Here is a 19,040-nt window from a genome sequence, read left to right as displayed (position 1 = left end):
TTTCATCCATAATTAACTAATCTTCAACTCCCTCAGAGACCCAAGAAGGAAATAATATTAGCTAACAAAAATAAAAACAGGAAGTGCATGTAAGAGACTTCCAAAAAATTTGTGAGTTGACAGAAACAGCCAGCTGCCTGGACAGTCACCTGAGGTTTCTCCACAGTGTTGGGGCATCATCTTTAGCCTATAGGCTTAATGTATCTGACAGACTCATTTGTGAAGTAGGATGTACACAAGGTCAACAGTTCAACCTCACATTGGGTGAGAGTAGTCCATGTACCAAAAACACCTGAATTTCAATTTAGTTTTAGTCTTATACCTGATTAAGTTTGTTTCATGTACTTCAAATATGTTTGCATACATTCAATCTATTTCAAACACACTTCTGTGCATTTATCGGTCAACTTCATAGAGAAAATACCATTTTTTTTAAATCTCCAAGAAAACATTAACAAGTTTCCTTTGTAATCAGTTAAAAAGTATTAGTATTGTACATTCCTCTAATAAAATACAGAAGTATGGATGGTGTTATCTATTGCCATGCATCCAATACCTTGAAATTTTCTCAGCTTAAAAATGACAAGCCATAGTAAGACATACCACCTGAATTTAAAAAAAAAAAAAATAGGCAAAATATCTATGATCTGTATTTCAGTAGTTATGTGTCCACGTGTGCTCATCAGGATGACAGATGTCCAAAGACAGATAATTAGAAGTTTGGAACAATAGAGAAAACTTAGAGACATCACAGACTCTGACAGGCATGGAAATGCTGCAGCCATTTGAAAAATAGTCTGATGTTTCTTTAAAAATGTAAAGGTAGTTACCATATGATACAGCATTTCGTCCCCAGGAATATACCCAGAAAAATGGAAACATATGTTCGTGCAAGCTTGTACCAATGAATGCTCTCAGCATAATTCACAAGTGTCCAAAAGTAGAAACAAGGCTTTGCCAGCTGATGGATAGATCAATAAAAATGTTATAGTTTATATGATAAAATATTATATGGTAATGAAAAAATTAAGTAGAAAGCATACACTAAAACAGATAAGCTTCAAAAATATTAAGTGAGCCCAGTCATAAGAACATTTTTTTTTCTGTTCACTCTCATGACATGTTCATGGTGGATATGTTTATAAAGAGATGGGAAGGTCAGCAGTTAGCTAGGTTTTTAGAGTAGGAAGCAGCAAGTAGAAGAAAAAGCAGGAAAACTGACTAGTTTGAGATAAAGGGTCCTTTGGGATGAAAGAAAATGTCCTAAAATGGTATTATTAGGCGTTGAAAACTTCATTATGTGTAACAATCATCATCTGTCATATAATGACTTTCACACCAGCAGTGGATCTCATACACAATGTTCACCTGTCCTATTGTAAGGGAGGTGACAGCCATCTATAGGGCTGTTGTGGCATAGTTCCCATATGTGTGTAGCTACGCTTTTGTAAAGGGATCTACTGTACTTCCAGTGACATAGGAATCTGGCATACTTAACGTGTACTACATACTCCTTGATAATGATGATGAGGAAACACAAAGCCATGCTACTCTGACAACATGGCTCTTTCCACGGGGACAGCTGGAAACTGTTGTGATATGACAACGGGCTTCCCTCATAGGGCTACTGCTAGGAAGGAAAGAGTATTCAAATGTCTTTTATGGCCATCCTCAAATCTACAGTGTTCAGAAAAATCATCATTTTTAAAATAAGCTCCTTGGACTGTGGAGAAACATTACACGGCTTAAGATAGAATTTATTTTATTTTCAATTATGTGTCTGTGACCATGCACACATGAATGCAGTCAGGTAACCTAAAAGGCCAGAAGAGCATGGAGTTAGCAGTTGTGAACCACCTGATGAGGTTGCTGGGAACCAAACTTGGGTGGATCCTCTGCAAAAGCACTTCATGCTATTACCCATGCAGTTATCTCTCCAGCCCACCACCTATATTTTAATGTCAAATTAAAGCATATTTATAATGAAGTATGACTTGATGTCATGATTGTTACCTTAACTTTGAGACATAAAGCCCTCTATATATTTACAATGCATTTTTAAGCTACACTTTTCAAATCCACTCTTCAAAAGGAGTTGATTACGTCATGTAATACTTACTGTGAAGAGATCCTAGCTTCCTAACGAATTTCACAAAGACCTTTTAAGGTAGCTGAGCTATGCAGATCATTATTAACTATTAAAGGTTGTTTTAATTGGACAAGATAACAAGGTCACTTAAGATAGTTGTTTCTGAGTTTCAGTGCTCTAAGAAAAGCAATTATTTATCAGGGGTTATTTACATATTGTCCCCTGTGGTTTATAGGTTGAAAAGCTGCTGGCATTTGCATTTTTATTGTGTATGCTTTTTTGGTTTGAATTTAGTTTAGAATAATGGAATACATAGAATCAAAGGTACCTAGGGTATACATATGCATCATCTTCAGACTTTTTGTTCTTTAATGGTGTTAACAAAATAAAGATACTTTACATGCATATGTTTAACTAAGTTATAAAGTGCATAGCCTCTCTGGTATTCTTTTATTATTTTCTTTACATTGCTGAGAACTGACGGCATCATCTCCTATATTGCCATTTAGCTGGTCAGTTTCTGTCAGCTTGACACAAACTAGTTACTTAGAAGAGGGAACTTTAACTGAGGGATTCCCCCTATCAGTATGGGTTTGTCTGTGGAGAATTTTCCAGATTAATTCTTGATATGGGAAGATTCAGCCAAGTGTTGCCATTGGGTGGGTGATCATGGGGTATATAAGAAAGCAGCCTGGAACAGCCGTGGGGAACAAGCCAATAAGCGGTATTCATTCATGGTCTCTGTTTCAGCTCCTGCCTCCACATTCCTACTTGAGTTTCTTCCCTCACTCCCCTCACTGGTGGACTGTGATGTGGACCTATAAGGAAAAAGGAAGGAAAAAAAATCCTTTCCTCTTCCAACTGGACTTGATACTGTATTTTACCACAGCAACCCAAAATAAACCAGGACACCATCCAAGCTTTTATTTTCTCCTTTTGTTCTCTATCATTTTATTAAAGTTAGCTGACTAGTTTGGCTTATCATCTACAATGGAGCTTTTTGATGTTGTTGTTGTTGCGTGTGTGTGTGTGTGTGTGTGTGTGTGTGTGTGTGTGTGTGTGTAGTGCAGGGTTGTGGCTTTATCTAAACCTGTACAAACCTAGTGGGATGCCTTGAAAGTTAGATGTCCAGGGAATGTGAGTAGTATATGTACATTTGAAAAGGGTGCATTCTTTTAACATGCTGCATTAAGGAAGAAATACCTTCTATACCTAGCCTGACAGAAGGCATGCACTTATGATTTGATACCTTGATTTTTGAGGAAGATGTTTGGGCCTTCTTAAAGGGCTCATGGTAAACTGGTAGACTTTTCAAAAATAAGAAATGTATTAAACTATCAAATATGCCCTTTTGTTTTATCGTGGGTGCTTGAGAAGCTTCACTGTGGTCTCAGCTTCACTACTCACAAGTTGAACTTTACATTAGTAGTATTCATCTTCACATATTCTTTTTTCTCTGAAGGGTTACATTGAGTTGAAAACAAAACTACTCTAAACCTGAACAAATCAGTTAACAGCTACAGAGATAAGTCTTTGATATGTGACTCAAAATCTATCCATATCAGTCAGAAGTGCTTTCTCAACTCACTCTCAGCTAAGATTTTACAACTAAACTATTAGCAACATCTATCCCTTTCGTACTTTCTCAACTATTCTTTGGCTGATTCTAACACTAGTGAATACACCTTCTTGATTGTGTCAGGAGAAAGCTTAGCAATCAATGCAGTAAGAAACACATACAGGTTCCCAAATGCCATCACCACCAAATCACAGGAATAAATTTTAATAAGTTTCAGTCTTGGAGTTTCGTCTTATGCAGTAACCATTTCATATTTAAAGTAGCATTTGTTATAGAAGTAACCAACATCACTCCACATCTCCAGGAGGGGAAAGAGTTCTGACACAGTTATTAAGAATAGGGAAGTTCATTGTAATACCTACGATTTATAAACCACATCCATTCTGGTGTAACCGTATGTTTGACTCTTACACAATAGCTTCCCATGCCTTTCTGATTGTCCTCTATGGAATGCCCAGAGTACAGGTCAGATGCTACATCCGGTGAGCGATATCTGAGGGGAAAAAAAAAATCTATGTACACTATGCTCTTATATCTGTTAACTTTATTGCTCTAAGACAAAATTCTATCTATTCAGCTGCAGCTCCATCAGGCATTCAGGACAAGAATAAATGTAGATACACCAAGCTCTTTAACCATCTACTTTATTTCTCTGGGATGAAATCCTGTCTACATAGCTTCAGTTCCATCCTGACACTCAGTTCCTCTTTGTCCTCTCTTTTACTGTCCTCTCAAAGTCCTACTAACAACTAAGCTGTTATGCTTCCTGCCTCATCTTCGTCCTCTGTTTCTTCTCCCTCCATCTCTACTTGCTCTCTCCTCCTGGCTCTGATGAACTCTACAAGAGTTCTTCCTTACCATCTACAAAACCTCTGTGTCCTTCTCTTCTGCCTGGTTATGCCATTCTGTCCACTCTATGCTGTTTCTTTCTTCCCCTCACCCAGCAGTTCTCTACCTCCTCAGGAATGTTGCTCCACCCTAACTTCCACCTTGATATGTAAAAACCTCTTTTGTTCTCAGTCAATTGCTCTGCACAGCCACTAGGCCTCAAGGCAAAGGGATGGTCTGAGCTTCATTAGCACAAGAAACAAAGCTTTGTGTCTCCTGCCAGCTTGTCTTTGCCTAGGTGATGTTATCCAGGTACTGGCTTGAACAGGGAAGTTCACACACACATTCTATGGGAATTGTGAGCACAAGAAATTCATAACAAGGCACAGCTGAATATTAAGCCGTGTAACACCAAATAGTCCATGCCAGATGGTTTGCCACTTGATTGGCCTGGTCAAGGTATAGCTTTAATATACAGCTGAATCTCTATAAAATATTCTTGTGGCTCACCACAGTCCTCTCCCATATTTTTTAGACCTAAATAATACACTAAGCCATTTATGCACAACACATCTGCTGGGATGAGAAACAAATGTTGTGCCCAGATTGTGACCCCCAGAGAGACCACCAAAGACGAGCATGCCGGAATGCAAAAGCAAGGTTTAATTCTGGATATCCAAAAGCAATACAAGCCTAGGCAGGGACTTCGTCCAATACATCCAACGCAGTGGAGGCTGGAGGAAGCGCCCACCTGTCTGCAAGCTCAGTTTTTAAAGGGAAAAGTCACAAGGTTACATCATTTAGGGGTGCTAGTAGGGGTACAATTCTGATTGGCTCGCTTCTAGGGACTTCTAGAAATTACTTCTAAGGGAGTGGTTGTCTGCCACCATTTCCCATTGGCTGCCCTCAGGTGGAGGCATTTCTGTGATCAGTTACCCTGGAAACCAGGGAGAGGACATTCCATAGTCTGGCAGGCATTACCTCGTGACTATCTTGTGGCTCTGTACTTTTACACTTTTTGGTTTCTGGAATCTGAACTGACTGGTCTCAGTAACTTCTGGCCTGTTCCAGTAACTTATGGCCTGTAGCTAAAAGGAGCAGTCTTAGGCCTTTAGTTTTGGGGTGAGAGCATTTTGGTCTTATTTTGGTTCCACATTTCCCCCTTCTCATGTGCCTAATGGAACCCAATCATGGGTTTTGGACAGTTAGCTCCTAAGTATCCCTCTCTAATAATGGCCATGTATAGTTAGCCATCTTGTCTCTATGCCAGGGAGTTTTCTTTTGACCCAGCATTTCAGCCTTTTCTGAACAGGGAATATGGGTGACGTTCTCTTCTGGAACTGCCTCGAGCTGGCATTGGGGCGCTGATATCAGGGGGCCCCAAAAGGCTGAAAAGCTAGTCAAAGACTGGGCAAGGGGGCATTTGTCAGAAGCATGTAGCTGCCTGACCCCATAGGGACAGGGAAGAACCATGTTAGCTGGGCTGGTCCACATCAGCTTTTAGCAAGTCTGGAGCTCACAGTCGTCTGGAGCAGTGGAGTCAGCGACTGAAACCTGGAGGTGACTGCCAGCTGAGTAGAAATCTGTTGAGACAAATTTAAACTAGGACTTATCTGGGGTTCTTTTGACCTCTGTGGAGTGGGTCTATGTTTTTATGACTCTTTTGATCCTTTGAGGCCTACTTACAAAATGACATAAAAGTTTTAGATACATTAGTATTACCAATCTATACTGAAATCCATATTGTCTGTAAAACAGCAGAAGTGGACTCATGCATTTGAGTCCCAACAAGAACTACAGATTTGGGTTAAAAGCTTGTGCATTTTCCTTCTGTCCAGAAAGCCAGGTATAAATTGGACAGAGATTTTTGGCCCGATGAGAAGCACTTTTAGGTACAAAACATTGAGCTTGTGACTGAACAGTAAGTAGTCATTGCTCTACCAGCTCATCAGGGCTCCTAAATGTTAAGCTCTGAGCCATAGAACAGGAGAGTAATCTGAAACTTATCTCATTTTGGACTCATATCTGAACCTTTATGACTTACTTAAACTTTTATATCTTAGAACATTTTAAAGCTATAGCCTTGCATGAGGATCTGGTTGATGCTGCCATGCTGACAAAGTTAGAGCTAGCCCAGCCATCAGTACTATCAGAGATCTGAGAAGGATAAACTATATCGGAGTGCAGACCAAGAAGCTTCCAATCCTATAAATTACAGGGACCAATCCCTACCCAGGTCTCCACAGCGTTGGAGGCATCAGTCAGAACATCATCAATCTTCTTCCGCCATCAGGTCCATAAGGCAGAGTATTTTTCCTGTGGAATAGGGACACGGAAGACTGACCTTGATCAGGCAAAAGGGTGCAATCAATTCCAGTGTCCTACTGCTCGTCCACAGTCTGGGCTGGGTCCTGGCGGCAGGCGTTGCATTGGGGCATCTTGCCCTGTGGTCAGCGTTGTCATATTTCAGGCAGAGACGTTGTGGTGCCTCGTATGTAATCTTCTTTGGAGACCTTGGGTCACTGCTAGGATCTGGAAGCCTGTCTGACATAGTAAGCTTTTAGATCAACATTTAAATGCCATATTCTGCAGATCTCTGAAGTATGAGGGCTGTCCAGGTATATCTGAATAGACAAACTTTGTTTCTAATTACTTGTTTCAAGCTCAACCCTGAAAACATAACAAACTTAGCAAATGCAAGGAGGCTAGACAACATTTTTAACTATAAAAACTGTTCTTAAAAGACTGAGATCTCTCAAATGTCTTACTCTTTTTGGAACTCTAGTCCTGCCATACATTTGCAAACCTCAGCTGTTTCAAAGTTTGGCTGCCAGAGCAAGGTATATTCCTGTGTATAAAAGCATTGATGTGCAGCTTTAATATTAATCAAATACCTTATTTATTAAACATATGTTGCCATCTATTTAAATTCTCTAGAAACTTACTGTATTTGGAACCCTTAGGTCCATACCCTTAGTAATGGGAAAATCAGTAGTCCCAAGACCAGGAGAGAGGAAATATACCATCTTTATAACCTTAGTAAAAGATGGCTGCCAGCCACATGGCTGCTCCTGAGGTCACCAGCCAAGATGGAGGGAGCCACGTGGTTGCTGTTTAAAGCTCGTTTTTCTAAACAATAATTACTTGCACACATACACACAGTTGATCCAAGTTACACACATACATACATACAGTTAAAGCTTGCTTACATTTTCAAGTCACATGCCTGTATACATACACACATAAGCAGTTTGCAGAATCATTAGCCATTCTTAAGATGAAAACCAACCGGAATCAACTTTTAAATTCAGTATTTGCAGGTATAAGAAACCTTAACAAGCAGTTTACATCACATCCCCTCTGACCTTCTACAACCTTCCATGTACCCTCAGTCCGTTCCTTTGATCCCTCAGACATTTACTCCAGACAAATTGCGCTTTTTCTTTTCCTTTAAAACAGAAACTCTTACCAAAGTCTTTCTTGTGATTTCTCTCAGTACTCTAGAATATATTGTAAAGTTACAAATATTTTAAACAAGAACAGAAATACATGCATACACCATAACCAGAATAACTCTCAATTTGCATCAGCACTGTACCGCAGACAAGAAACTGTTGGTGACATTCCATTCTTGGAGCCAGACCTTGATCAGGTTTTAGCCCCAGGGCAGGTCTTGGGAGCCCCACCCAACAGCATGGAAGAGAACGGGGAAAGTGTGCACCATGGAGACAAAAGATTGCTGTTAACCTCAGACCCTCAAGTACACGAGAACGGCAGACTGAAAGTGACTCCACGCCCTGGCTGGGCCCACAGACCTGTAGGCCACTCCTCAGCTATGACCCTGGAGGGGCAGTTAGTTCTCCACCAGCCCCCACACTGAGCTCCTTGAGGCTCCTGCTGGCTCCTGCCCCATGTCCACACAGGAGCCCAGCCAGAACCTGCCGGCCATATCTGGGCCCCACAGTGCTCACAGCCCGCTCTAGCACAAAGCCATGCCTAGTTCCCATGCAGCCAAGCCTCTACTTTACAGCTTTGTGAGCGAGCTGGGGCCCGAACCCGCTGCATCTAGGCCCCGTGATACTCACGGGCCGCCTAGCCCTTTCAGCGGCGCCCTGGGTCCCTGAAGTAGCAGCTGTGCAGCCGCTGCCTGCCGGCTGCTGCCTGCTGCCTGTGCTCTGGTCAGAGAGAGCAAGGAAGCAATGTTAGGTTAGTCTGTGCCAGTTCAACCACCGAAGGGGTCTCCATCCCTTCGGCTGGCAATCGGCCCACAAATCCCAATGCACACACAAGCTCAGGCATAAAACACTCACACATGTGGCCACAGTTCTCACACATGTATACATTTATGAAGGTATAACAAATAGCACTGACGAACAAGATAGGCAGACAAAAAGGAAGAACAAGGGCCCTACAGATGGTCCAGGCAGACGAGAGTCCGGAGAGGGAGCCTCGATAATGCCAAAGACCTACAGATGGGACAGGGACAATTCAACAGAGTCTCCCGATCCCCAGATGGATCCAAACAGACGGACCCCTCACGGGCATCTCCCGATCCCTAGACGGATCCAAACAGACGGACCCCTCACGGGCATCCTAACAGACGGACCCCTCTCGGGCGTCCTATTACGGGGGACCTGTAAGGACCCCCGCATCCTGATGAGGGGTTGGAACGTCTTCCATCTCCTCCAGCGTCACCTTACAGGCGCGTCCGCCAAGGTGAGCCTGTCAGATTCAACCGCCGGCTTCGGATAAGAGAATGAAAGTAACAGGAAAACAAAGACAAGAAAATGGAGCGCTCTTACCGATCGGTGCAGATGGACCTCCGGAGCTCTTAGGGGTCCTGGCGGGGATCTCTGGGGATCCCGGACGAGCCCCCAAATGTTGTGCCCAGATTGTGACCCCCAGAGAGACCACCAAAGACGAGCATGCCGGAATGCAAAAGCAAGGTTTAATTCTGGATATCCAAAAGCAATACAAGCCTAGGCAGGGACTTCGTCCAATACATCCAATGCAGTGGAGGCTGGAGGAAGCGCCCACCTGTCTGCAAGCTCAGTTTTTAAAGGGAAAAGTCACAAGGTTACATCATTTAGGGGTGCTAGTAGGGGTACAATTCTGATTGGCTCGCTTCTAGGGACTTCTAGAAATTACTTCTAAGGGAGTGGTTGTCTGCCACCATTTCCCATTGGCTGCCCTCAGGTGGAGGCATTTCTGTGATCAGTTACCCTGGAAACCAGGGAGAGGACATTCCATAGTCTGGCAGGCATTACCTCGTGACTATCTTGTGGCTCTGTACTTTTACACTTTTTGGTTTCTGGAATCTGAACTGACTGGTCTCAGTAACTTCTGGCCTGTTCCAGTAACTTATGGCCTGTAGCTAAAAGGAGCAGTCTTAGGCCTTTAGTTTTGGGGTGAGAGCATTTTGGTCTTATTTTGGTTCCACACATATAAAAAAGGTTTCCTATCACTGAAATGCATGGGATGGGTACCAGTGCAACTTAATCTTAAGAAGATCTTCATTGGCTAATGAAACTCTAAATATGACATATTTATCATATTTTTTATGATTAACATATTATTCTTATTCTCATGGTTACAGAAATGGATACATTTTAGAGTCATCTACTACTCCTGTTTCTCCCAATATCTCCTTTGGTTCACTGAAAAAATATATTTTATCAATAGTTTTAAATCTCTCTCTCTCTCTCTTTTTTTTTTTTTTTTTTTTTTTTTTTGCTTCTACCATATGTTCAGTTGGCTTCCTAACATACTTGGAGATATACATTAAGTAAAAGAAGAGATTTATTTTGAATTGTTTTGTGTTAAGAATTGCAGCAATTATCAGCATGTATAAGCGTCAAATAATAGTTCACTTTGACTAAGTTGTTTGGCTCACTCAATGTCCTGGAGTCATCATGATCAGCTCCCAAATCACCCATTTCCTGAGCTGATTACAAAAATGAAGCCACCAGAGGAAGACCAAGTTCTGTGAGACCAAAATGAGCCATCTTAGAAATAAGACCAAAATGCTTTCACTCTAAAATTAAGGCCTAAGATTTCTCCTTTTGGGAATAGGCCATTAGTTACTGAAACCAGTCAGTTCAGATTCCAGAAACCAGGAAGTGTATTAGTACAGAGTCATAAGATAGTCACGAGGTAATGCCTGCCGGACTATGGAATGTCCTCTCCCTGGTTTCCAGGGTAACTGACCACAGAAATGCTCCCACCTGAGGGCAGCCAATGAGAAATGGTGGCGGGCAAACACTCCCTTAGAAGTAATTTCTAGAAGTCCCTAGAAGCGAGCCAATCAGAATTGTACCCATACTAGCACCCCTAAATGATGTAATCTTGTGATTTTTCCCTTTAAAAACTGAGCTTGCACACACGCTTCCTCCAGCCTCCACTGCGTTGGATGTATTGGATGAAGTCCCTGCCTAGGCTTGTATATCCAGAATTAAACCTTGCTTTTGCATTCCGGCATGCTGGTCTTTGGTGGTCTCTCTGGGGGTCACAATCTGGGCACAACAGTTCCAAACCCTGTCTGACTTCAAGTGCCTGCTACTAACCTACATTAATAATAGAATCATTTTAAGGCCAAGGGAGATAACTCAGTAGGTAAATGTGCTTGATGTCTAACCTTATAACCTGTCCACCTTAATTTTTGTCCCCTTAGATTGGTGTGGTGGTGCATGCCTTTAATCTCAGCACTCAGCTAGCAGAGGCAGATAGATCTCTGAGTTTGAGGCCAGTCTGGTCTCCAAAGAGAGTTCCAGGACAGCCAGGGCTGTTAACACAGAGAAAGCCTGTCTTGAAACACACATCCCTCCTTGAAACCAAGTTGTCTAATTTTATTCCAAATGTGTGTATGATGAGTTCAAGGGTTTAATAAACACAGTTTATTAATACTTTTAAAGTATAAAAATTCATGTATAAAAAGAAAAAATTCATAAAAAGACTTGGTTTAAATCTTATCACCTATAAAAAATCTTCAGATGTCTAATCTGGCCCATTTTACCAATATGGAACAAAACTTCTTCAAGTTCTACATTCTGTAAATAAGAAGAAAATGTATTGTCAAATACAACACCCAAGTCATTACATCCCTGGCTCACACCACACTTCAAGCCATTATCCAGGTCTTGTTCCTTCTTAACAATTGTTCCCTTTGCTGGGGTTCAAACCCAGAGCTTCACACACGAGGCAAGCTCTTGGGAGTTGAGCCACACCACAGCCCCGCTAATGGTTTCAGCCTTATGCTGGAACAGAGTGGCTGCAAGTGTGCTAGAAGTCACACCTACGGATGACAGGTTCTGTGTGCCTTCCCTGGTAAGGAAGACAGGCAGCATTTCCTGAGGTTCCCTAGTCACAGCTTTATCAAGGGAAATGAGAGAACAATCAGTGACTTAGAAGTAAATGATTTAGGAAGAGGCTGACATTAGTGAGTCAAACAAAATGAATGTGATAATTGGTGAGGGACATACAGTTTATCAAATCTGAGACACCATCAATTCTAAGACATTATTTTAGGTGCCAGTCAGAAAGAAAATATGTCTTCAATTATGCTATGTCAGGCTGATAATAAGACACACTCATTTCTGAGATGTTATAGTGAGAAATTACATAAAGGATCCAGGAGATACATTATTACCTTACGTTCTATCATGAATGCTCTGAAAAGTCATAAAAAGAGCAGCTTCAACAATGGTACTGAACCTGCTTTTGAAAAAAGGTTTATCGGTAAACATTACGGTAAATATTGTCTCAAATACTACCCTTTCTGTGTGTGTGTGTGCGTGCGTGTGCGTGTGTGCTCATGTGTGTGTGTGTATGTGAGTGTGTGTGTGTGTGTGTGTGTGTGTGTATGTGCGTTTGATGTTTTAGATTTCCTGACCCTTTGTCCAAATTCTCAGATTCTCAGTCAACATATAACTCTGGTACTTATTATCATGCCTCACATGTCTTTTATCACTCATAAATGATTGAAACAAATTACAAGTAATTTCAGAAAAGAAATACACAACGCCTAAGAGAAAGTCAAACGTGAGAATAGCAGTGAAAATCTGGGTGAGAGTGCACACATGTGCCCTACAGAGGGGATGGTGAAGGGCATCATATATAATGGGGTAGGCCAAAGCCAAGGAGTTAGCACAACTGAAAACATTTCTGTTATCAGTTCTGGAGTGAACATCATTTGAAACTAATGAAGGAGCCAAGAAACAGAACTTAAAATGAATGTAGCACAAGGGCATAGATATGACAGAATGGCACGTTAACACAGTGCCTAATAAAGTAGGTAATGGGGTCAAACTCTCCTGGTGTAGAAATGATAGTAATTTGTATGTTAAGGGTTTCAACTTCTTCACTGGATCCCCTTCCAAGAATTGTTCTAATCAGAATAACAATAACACCATCTTCAGTGATACTCAAAGGTGAGTGATTCCAGGATCTCTTCACCCTTTGACATCAAAATACATGAATGAACAAATTCCCTGTATAAACTGGAGTAGCACCTTCATGCCACCAATGCATCTTCTCTCCATTACTTTAACTCATCTCTACATGAATTGTAATGCCTAATAAGATGTAAATTTTATATAAACAGGTGCCGTGACGCATTAAATAGAGAACAGCAGTAAGAAAACTATTTTGTATAAGTTCAGTTGTAAGGTGGTATTTTGTCGGCAGTTGATTGAGCAGTTGATGTAGAACCTGCAGATACAGACCACTTATTTATGTAGAGAGCATTTTACAGCTTTGCCCATAGAAAGTCCAGCATGGAGAAGGAAGATGAAGGTGATGATAGCATAATGAGTGTTAGCAGATTTCTCTTTAACAGTTCAGCTATTATGTTCCTCCTGTATTGTCTGTCTCCTGACAATGCTTGTAATTAAACAGCATGCAAAAAAAAAGACAGTTGAATACATAATTAAATTTATATATTATGTATATGGAGAATAATACATGTATACATGTGTTAAAATAATCTCAAAATCCAGAAAACCAACATAGAATCCCTGAGTTTAAGTTCTTGTGTAGTGGCTGGAGAGACAGCTCAGATACTGAGTACTTTGCTGCATAGTCACATGGACTGATAATTGGATCCCCGCATCCATATTACAAGTTGGGCATCTCACAGATCCCTGTACCTCCAGCTCTGAGGTGGGTGGAGACAGGATGCCTGCTGGAGCTTGCTGGCTCCAATCTGAGAGAAAAACATCTAAGCTTAAGGAGAGATCTTGCCTTATAGGAACAGAGGGAGAATAATAGGGGCAGAATCTCAGTGTCCTCCCTTGGACTATGCATGAACTCACATGTGCATAAACATTCAAACTCACAGACACGAATACATATACAGACAGAGATAAATCAATGATTTTTAAAACTCCTGTAAATACCACTTATGATAGATAATCTCAGGCAATTTTCTTTAGCATACTTCATTTACTCACCTCTACAGTGATATAATTTGGGGACTCTTAGAATTAATTTCTCAATATAATTTAGGTAACATATGTAAACCATACACAGCACATTTGATGTGCATAACATGTAACTAGGCAAAATCACTTTCAGTTTTTCTTTTACAGAAACCTCTGACATTTGTTTATCTAATTCAGTGGTTCTCAAACTTCCTAATGCTGTGATCCTTTAGTACAGCCCCTCATGCTGTAGTGACCCCAACCACATTATTTTCGCTGATACTTAACAAGTATGTTTTGCTACTGTTATGAATTGTAATGAAATTGTATGTGATTTCCAGTGGTCTTGGGTGACCCCTGTGAAAGTGTCGTTCGACACCCAGGGCTTGCGACCCACAGAATGAGAACCGCTGCCCCTACTTGCTCATCTGCCTGAAACAAACATCAACAGTAATCTGATCTAATTTATATTCTAAAATAACAGGCACATTTTAGTGTGTTTTCTTTATAAAATGTTGTAATATTGAAGGTTAAATTTAATTTTGAAATATTCCTGGCAATCGATTCACAATTTATAATGCACTCTTTTAGACAAATTTTTATCTTAATTCCTAATACTCTGTTACTAGAGTACATTTTGTAGCACTGTCTATCTGTAACTTGGAGTACTCCCATCCAATACAAAAGTGCAGGTTATTAGATATTAATTTCGTCATAGCTTTTAATTGCATACTCTGAGGTTTGTTTTTGTTTGTTTCTGAGACAGGCTTTCTTTGTGTAGCTTTGGAGCCTATCCTGAAACTCGCTTTGTAGACCAGACTGGCCTGGAACTCACAGAGATCTGCTTGCCTCTGCCTCCTGAGTGCTGTATTAAAGTTGTACACTACCACCACTTGGCCAATACTCTGAGGTCTTATCTTATGAGTCACAGGCTTTCCATAATTGAATGATCCTAAAAAAACAAGATTATAATAAAGAGGCCCCCTCTATGAGAAACGAATATCATGTTTTGTGGATTTAATGAGTTAAAATTTATTTTTCTTATACAATGTTAGGTCAAATACAACAGAAGACATCAAGCTAACCTCCAACTTAAAGCATCTATGGCCAGCACTAACTACTCAATCATGATTCAACCACTGAAGACATCAAGAACATTCCCACTTTTTTCAGGAGATTGCTAGTTAGGTCTGAATATGATAAATGGGATACATCTTTAATGTAATCAATGAGAAAAACACAGGCATTTACATTGTAAAACGTTTAATCTTGACTCCTGGATAATGAACACACACATACACCCCCCCCCCCACACACACATATGCCCTACTATTATACATATTGGAGGTCACCATGATTGTAGCTTATTGCCAAATAAAGACTTTAAGACTTCACAAGCACTTGTGAATTTTTAATCACTATTTTTAGTACAGAATCAGTTAATTTTAGAAGGCAAATTTTGGAAGATAAGACATTATACTGTATTTACCAAGTAGAAAGTGTTATTAGTAATGCATCAAGCACAAGAAAAACTCCTGGAATTTGCATTCTGTATAGTATGTATTCATCTGGATCACTATAAAAATCATGATCAAACTTTATGCATAAACATTCAAAGTCACTGTTTTTTCTTTTCCCAGAAGTCTATTTTGGCTAATATAGAATGGTCCAAATATCCAGATCAATACTAAGTATCTCCTTGGAAGGCCTATAAGACATTGCTTCAGGCAAAAATATTGCATATTTTTCTTATACTATCAAAGAAATGTTCTAGTGAAATTCCATACCAGATTTGTGGATATAGACTAGACAATTGAATAAATGCTTTTAATGTATATTTTTATTTGTTTAGTGTTTCCCCTTGCAAACAGCTTTTAAACTCATTTGAATCTATCTGTTTCAATCTTCTTTTTTTGGAATGCTTGTTTATAAAATCACATCCTCTCTCATTTATTATTCATTGACTATCTCGATTGCTTCCCCACTTCTGAGCTCTATCCCATTTGGCAACTTCCCACAATACTCTAGATTTTTACATTTGTAGTTAGTATAATTTCCAGTATAAAATCTTAAGAAAGGCTGTGGACACTTGTAGATGTAACCAACTGTCTTATTAAATAAGAAACACAGAACCAATGCAAAGAAGAAAGCAAAGAAATCAGAGCTAAGAGCTTTACCCATCCGCTGCAGCTAGCCTCTTCAGCCAAGAGACCTACTTCCTGTGTTTTTGTCTTTGTATAGACTTTCTGTTCTGCCTTCTCATTGGTTGTAAACCCAACCACATGACTGCCTCATCATTACCTGTCTGTACAGACCTCCAGGTCTTTGATGGTTGGTATTGAGATTAAAGGCGTGTTTCTCCAATGCTGGCTGTATCCTTGAACACACAGGGATCTACCTAGCTCTGCCTACCAAGTGCTGGGATTAAAGGCGTGCACCACCACCACCCAGCTTTTGCTATGGCTCTAATAGCTCTGACCCCTGGGCAACTTTGTTTATTAACATACAAATCACATTTTAGTACAAATAAAATATCACTATATTTTCCCATTTCTATTTTAATAAAAAGAAAAAAGGAAAAAGGTTATAACTAACATAAGAAAAACTATATACAAAAGTACAATAACTATATACAATATATACAAGTAATAAATACCTAAACAATGTCTAGTCCATTTGTATTTGACAAATTCAGAGAAAATAATTCCATTATCTATCCTATTTTGGTAAGTCCAAAATGTACCTAATTCACTTTCTATCTAATTAATCTTCAACTATAACTAACTAATCTTCAACTCCCTCAGAGATCCAAGAAGGAAAATAATATTACCTAATAAAAAATAAAAACAGGAAGTGCATACAAGCAGCTTCCAAAAAAATTGTGAGTTGACAGAAACAGCCAGCTGCCTGGACAGACACCTGAGGTTTCTCCACAGTGTTGGGGCATGATCTTTAGCCTATAGGCTTAGAGTATCTGACAGACTCATTTGTGAAGTAGGATATACACAAGGTCAATAGTTTGACCTCACATTGGGTGAGAGCAGTCCATGTAGCAGAAACACCTGAACTCCACTAGTGTCCTGTCATGATTCAGGATTTTAAATTCTGGAATTTGTTATGTTTTTTTTTTGTTGTTGTTTTTTTTTTTTAATTCAGCTGTCTATTCTTCTTGGCTGTGTATATGTGGCTTCATCTCAGCATCCCGTTCTTCACATCCCTCTATTAAATGCCAGTCTACTATTGAGAGGCATGAGCTTAGTTACTCTTCAAGAATAACTGTTTCAGCTGTTGTTCCATTGCACATCAGAAGCCATCGGCCCACTGCCTGTTCAGCTGCCTTTGAAGAAAAGGGCACTGTACCTTTTCCAGATTGCAAAGGGATGGTGCCATATTGTCCTGGCCTCAGAAGATGCCTTTAGATAAAGCCATAACCACACTTGTTTTGGCAAGAATCAGTAGTCCTTTGTTTCATGTCCTATCTGTCCTGTTTGTCAGCAGTTGATTCAAGGATACTTCTTTGTCCAGTGGCTAACTTTTGCCACAATGAAAGTTAACTCCATATGCAGTTTCTTCAATGCCCATATTTTCTCTGAAGTAGATTGGTACTGCCAGGAGCTGACATGTCTCATAGTCATAACAAAAAAGAAAAATTTTCTAAGTTATTAAAACATTTTAAATGCCATATTCTGTAGATCTCTGAAGGGTTTGAAGATGACCTGTCTATCTAAAATATATCTGCTCAATTTTGAAAACATGCCTAATATGACTACAAGTTCTATTATAATGTCTAACTACTAACTTTCATTTCTTTATATCCTAATAGTTGGTAATAATAACATTCAAGGATCAGAAAATTGCATTACATTGTTAAATGAACGGTATAAGTACAATTAGAAATATATACATAGCATTTTCTAACAATATCAATTTCAATATATATAATTTGTATGCAATATAAAACAATTCAATCCAATGTAAAGTATTTAAAACTAGTAGTTGTCTTTTTCTTTTCTTTTCTTTTTTAAAACAAGAACCTTAAATCTAATCTCCTTTGCTTAGCCTTTTTCCTAACCCTTGACAACAACTTGTAACCAAACCCTCTAAACAATGAAAATTATCCCAGACCCAAAAACCTTTAAAGAAACCAAAAAACCCACCCGCCCCACACCACCTCTTTGGGAATGTGGGCATCGTATTCTTAAAATTGCTTCCTGCTGGGTATGGGCGAAGTTATCTTTATCCTGAAAGAAAAATTTTAGGTTAATTGTCAAATTCTAGGAAAGGTAACTATATCCTTCATTATACAGTCTGTGTATAATGCCAAAGTTCAGGGTTTATCTCAAGTCCTTATTCAAGTAATCTTTGAGACTGGATCATCTCAGCTAGCCCTCTCAAAATTGCTCTGAGCACTTTGTAGTTCAAAGCTGTTCTGTAGATGATGTTTGTCAGCTTAATGATATTATTATTGTCCACTTGGAATTGTTGTTGTTGTGGGGCCCCATCTTCTTCCTGGAGACTTCAGTTGGTATTAGGCCTGGCTGTGATTTCCCGCAGAAAACTGATAAGAGACTCGAACACAAAGACATATATATGTAGCTAATTGAAGCCTTTTTTCTTTCTAGAATTAGTGAGTACTCTATATGACCATTCATATCTTAACAAAGTTTAAATTTGGATCTATCTATCTATCTATCTATCTATCTATCTATCTATCTATCTATATTAATCTTGTAAATTTTCATATGAAATTCATACTTTAAGAAAAGTTTAAAGAATCAGAATAAAATCAAAGAGTTGAGATTAGTAATAGAATAGTCCCTTAATTAATTTGGTTTTTCCTCTGTCCCATAGCAGGAGATGGCTCTTTTCTTCTGGCATGATACAGGGAGTTTGCATTTTCCTTTTTTTTTTTTTTTTTTTTTTTTTTTGGTTTTTCAAGACAGGGTTTCTCTGTGTAGCTTTGCGCCTTTCCTGGGACTCACTTGGTAGCCCAGGCTGGCCTCAAACCCACAGAGATCCGCCTGGCTCTGCCTCCCGAGTGCTGGGATTAAAGGCGTGCGCCACCACCGCCCAGCTTGTATTTTCCTTTTAACAACATGCTTGAGTTTAAAGAAGGAGAGAGCCATTC

The sequence above is a fragment of the Peromyscus maniculatus genome, chromosome 8, assembly GCF_049852395.1.
Source record: "Peromyscus maniculatus bairdii isolate BWxNUB_F1_BW_parent chromosome 8, HU_Pman_BW_mat_3.1, whole genome shotgun sequence".
Lineage (NCBI taxonomy): Eukaryota > Metazoa > Chordata > Mammalia > Rodentia > Cricetidae > Peromyscus > Peromyscus maniculatus.
This window is presented reverse-complemented; position numbering follows the sequence as displayed.